General features: G+C 41.1%; 1 long non-coding RNA gene across 1 annotated transcript; it reads right to left on the bottom strand.

The window, feature by feature from the left end:
* Positions 1-3,251: 3,251 nt before the first annotated feature.
* Positions 3,252-4,136, bottom strand: LOC116969265. Its single transcript, XR_004410703.1, has 3 exons — positions 4,100-4,136; positions 3,732-3,802; positions 3,252-3,313 (listed from the first exon to the last, which is right to left on the bottom strand). It is a non-coding gene; the product is annotated as an uncharacterized LOC116969265 (long non-coding RNA).
* Positions 4,137-4,822: the final 686 nt, after the last annotated feature.

Raw genomic sequence — 4,822 nt, 5'->3', positions numbered from 1 at the left:
GGGCCTTACAGCACCGCCCCGCGCGGCTTGGAATGGCCGCGGGAGTTTGCGAGCGCACGCCGGGGGCTCTAACACCAAGACCCGGTGTGCGACCTTGCATCACCCGGCGTGGTTTTAATGGCCACGGGACAATTCGCCATCGCCCGCCGGGGGCTTTGACTTTGACTCTGACATGGGGGGGGAGAGTGCAGTGGAGAGAAAAGTTTTTTTGGCCTTCCATCACAGCAATGTGATGGATGTTTATGTAAAATATGTTGTGTCTTGGGTCTATTTGTTTGTAATGTATGGCTGCAGAAACGGCATTTCGTTTGGACCTCAAGGGGTCCAAATGACAATAAATTGAATTGAATTGAATTGAATAAATCAAAAATGTCATCGAAATAGAGCACTTCACAAAAGGAAAATCATATATTTATGGCTAACTTCAGTCTTCATATAGAAAGGAAACAAAATGCTGAATTCGTGGGAAGATGAATTTGAAACTAAAATGAGTCTGGAAACGATGCATCCAAGACAAATGCAGGAAATTCCCAGCAATTCAGAGAACAATTAAGGAAAGAAAAACAGTGTTAACATCTGACATTGAAGTTCTAACAAAGGGTCTTCCTCCTCAAACATTAGTTGTGTTTCTCTTTCCACAGATGACTCTGGATATCTTGTGGAACATGACAGAATGAGCTGGTAGCTTCACAACAAAGAATCCTCTGGGAAACCATGTTTAAACGACAGGAATGTACATTGATCTTATAAGTGGTGAAGTGAAATTAGAAATTTATATTGTCATTTACTGATTTATTAAAGTATTTGATGAGGAAATTAGATGAAAGGTTATGACAGTAGGTAAACAATAGTAACTATTTAAATGCATGGATCAGTTCAGGATAATATCTTAGTCAGTGCAAGGCACCTGCAATGTTTCCACGATTACACCTGATAAGAAGGTGGGTGGCAAAACAGCTCACCACATACCCAGAAAATGACATAACAGGAAAAGTTAAAACAAGAGGATAAGAAAGAATAACATTTCATTGTTCTTCCCACAATGTACCACAACAGTTTGAGGTCTGTCCACTCACCTGCCTTCCTCCGGCCCCAACCCCCATCCTTGCCGTATGTTCACCATCCCCCCTGACCTCCCCCTCTCTGATATCGAACGGTCTGTCCTCAGAAGCCTCACCTTTGTTCCCCTCCGTCCCCACCTCAATGAGTTCCGCGCCCGCCACAATGTGGAGCTCTTCTGCCGTCGCCTCCACATTCACGAACGTACAGCCCTCCACTTACTCTGCAACAACCTAGACTGGGTGATCAAACCTGCCGACAAGGGAGATGCCGTGGTAGTTTGGCGCACTGATCTCTACAAGGCTGAGGCCAGGCACCACTAACTTCCATCGGCACTCAAATTCACCTGGACCATTTCCGACATCTCCTTACCGTTTATAGACCTCACTATCTCCATCGCGTTAACAAACTACTGACCGACATCTACTATATGGAACTCCCTGCCACAGAGGGTAGTCGAGGCCAGTTCATTGGCTATATTTAAGAGGGAGTTAGATGTGGCCCTGGTGGCTAAGGGGATCAGAGGGTATGGAGAGAAGGCAGGTACGGGATACTGAGTTGGATGATCAGCCATGATCATATTGAATGGCGGTGCAGGCTCGAAGGGCCGAATGGCCTACTCCTGCACCTAATTTCTATGTTTCTATGTTTCTATAAACCCACTGACTCCCATGGCTATCTGGACTACACTTTCTTCCACCCTGCTTCCTGTAAGGACACCCCGATCCCAATTCCTCCCTCTACACTGCATCTGCACCCAGGATGAGGTGATCCAAACCAGTGCATGGGAGATGTCCTCATTCTTTATGGATTAGGGATCCCCTCTTTGACTATAGATGAGGCTCTCACCAGGGTCTCTTCTATACCCCGTAACTCAGCTAAAACTCCCCATCCCCCCCACTCGTTACAAAAACAAAGTCCCCCTTGTCCTCACCTTCCACCCTACCAGCCATCACATACAACAGATAATCTTCCGACATTTTCGCCACCTCCTACGGGATCCCACCACTTGCCACATCTTCCCTGGTCAATTCGTCCCTTTCCACCCAAACCACCCTTCCCTTAGTACTTTCCCTTGAAACCGCAGGAAATGCTACACTTGTCACTTTACCTCCCCACTTGAATCCATCCAAGTAGTTTACACCCCAGCGGTACGGATATTGACTTCTACAATTTCAGGAAGTCCTTGCTTTCTCCCTCTTTCCCCTCCGCTTCCTAGCTCACCCACTGCCCACTGTCTCCGCCTCTTTCTTTCTTCTTCCCGCCCGCCCCCCTCCACCCCCACATCAGTCTGAAGAAGGCTCTCGACCCGAACGTCACCTATTCCTTCGCTCCATAGATGCTGCCTCACCCACTGAGTTTCTCCAACGTTTTTATCTACAACAATTTGATTAATATTTTTGGTGATATAAGTTGGTCATTTTGATCATAGCCCTATATTAATAATCCTCAAAGCGACTCTTACTTTCACATCCTTTATAATGTCCCAAAGTATCCAGCAAAGTGCCTTACCTAAATTGGGCATGAACCACACTTTCTTCAAACGGTCACTGTCAGTTTACTGGGGAATCAATGTCAGATTCCAATGTCTGACAAAATTCCAGAAGTTAACAACAATTATTTGTGATTAATGTTAAAAGAAAAATTAGTTCATGAGCGAACACAAGTGTGTGCTCTTGAACCAAAGCCTGCATTGTTCCACCATTGCCCTGGCTATCAATGCACCGTGCCATCACTGCAATGCTCCTAATGAAATATGGTTGCTCTGAAGGAATAGATTGGTTACTTTGGACTTACAAAGTTAATCGTCATCACGGAGCTCCTCTTCTTCTGTGTAAAATATCCTCTCCTTATTTCGTAAATTATAACTTTTTTTCTGTTTCTTTGGTCATTTCCTCGCTTGCAGATCCCAAAGTCTTTCTGGTGGAGACAACTGGAAAAAGAAAGCCAAAAATAAACCTAATTACATTGTTTCAAGTCAGATAAGTGGTTGACCTATAAAATATGGAAGTTAGATATATAATATGCAACATGTTCTATGAATTGAATTTAAATGACATGGTGGTAGTCAGATGGTCATTATCTCATCTCAATTACTTACTGTAATGCACAGGATTCACTCATTTTGAGTTTCACTTTTACAAACAGAATTACCTGTTGCTCTTTTGATTATTTTAAAAAACATTGTGCCTTCCTTTGTTTCTTCAGTGGCTCCTCCCAAATCTCTTTTGTCCTCCCCTGTATATGACGTGACCTGTGATGAGACATTTTGTTGAAACTGTGATTCATAAGGACACAAATAAATAGTTTCTACTTCTTCTTGATTATTTCTTCCATCGCATTATTAACTGAGATACTCAACTCAACTACTAATAAAAGCAGTAACTGCCTAGTGTGCAATATTTCAGTGAGATCTCACCTTTCATACTGTTCTCTGAAATGAAGTTTGATATTGTCAGCAAATATGGGAAAATGTGGGAACAATTGTCTCTCTTTCAACAATAAAAATATATTTGTGAATGTTAGCACCCGACTCCACAGCAGTGATGACGATTTTTCTAAACAGCTGTCATTTCTTGTAGGAAATAAAATGCAAATGTAGAGCCACTCTGTTAATTCATAAAAGCATATTCTCACTCATCCTTTATGTTGGGAATAATTTCTGTTCTTACCTTTATGACAGGCTTTCTTTTGGAATTCTTGCCATTTTTATTCTTAAAAGAAGGCCTAAAGATTTTGAATCCTTGAGGGAATAAAAGTGATACATCAGTGGTGCTTTGGAGCAATAGTTTGGAAATTCTGGATATATCTAAAGTAATTGAATTTAAAATAAGCAAAATATCACAAATGTAAAAATTAGTAAAAATGTGTACAATGAATAACACATTTGGAAAAATATATTAAATTTAACAAATATTCCACCACTCCAAAGATAAGAATAAAACCACCCTTGCAATAGACTCCATAGGCTAATGAAAAAAAATGATTAGAATCAATATTTTAAAAACTGCATTTAATATTTCAAACAGATTTAAATTACATTGTGGATTTTTTGTCAAAAGTTTAGGTGTCCAATCTTCATCTGACTCGCTAGATTCGTATACTTGGATTGGTCATAAATTCTGGCTTTAGTAAGTCTAATCCTGTCAAAAAGAAAACATCCTCATCATCTGTTATGGCCACAGCTTCAGGTATTTATCTTCATTGAACTGACCAGTGCAAAATATCACTTTGCAATATAATCGTTATAACTATTTCCACCAGAGTATTCATGTCTATGGGTTGGTGTTATCCACGGTCACCATCTTCTGAATGACATCAGGCTTTGGTATTGATTGTAAAGTTAGTCCAATTTGAGATCACTGGTGGGAATTTTTGAATATTGGTGAGGAACCTCACCAGGAGGATATAGTCATTAGAAGCAAAACTGTACATATCCTGCTGCCAATAATCTGCGACTAATCACAAGTCTGCTGGGTGTGCTCATTTCATCAAAAGTGGCATTACAAATCTTACGGGTTGACATATCTTGAATTTGCAAGGCATTAATATATCAGGCAGGAGTTTATGTCTTGGGGTCTTTCCAATTTTCCAATGACCAGTGTGCGTGCACATAACAATGAGGGCAGGAACAGATACAGCAACATTTAATTCTAAACATTATCTTTCAGACATTTCTTTATTGATCTAAAGAACAATGGCATCACAGGCAGAGCTGGCATTTCCTGTTCTTTCCAAATTGCCCCTCGTGTTACATGGAGCA

The sequence above is a fragment of the Amblyraja radiata genome, unplaced genomic scaffold (assembly GCF_010909765.2).
Source record: "Amblyraja radiata isolate CabotCenter1 unplaced genomic scaffold, sAmbRad1.1.pri S137, whole genome shotgun sequence".
Taxonomy (NCBI): domain Eukaryota; kingdom Metazoa; phylum Chordata; class Chondrichthyes; order Rajiformes; family Rajidae; genus Amblyraja; species Amblyraja radiata.
The sequence above is the reverse complement of the archived record's forward strand: the minus strand, read 5'-3'. Positions and strand labels throughout refer to the sequence as shown.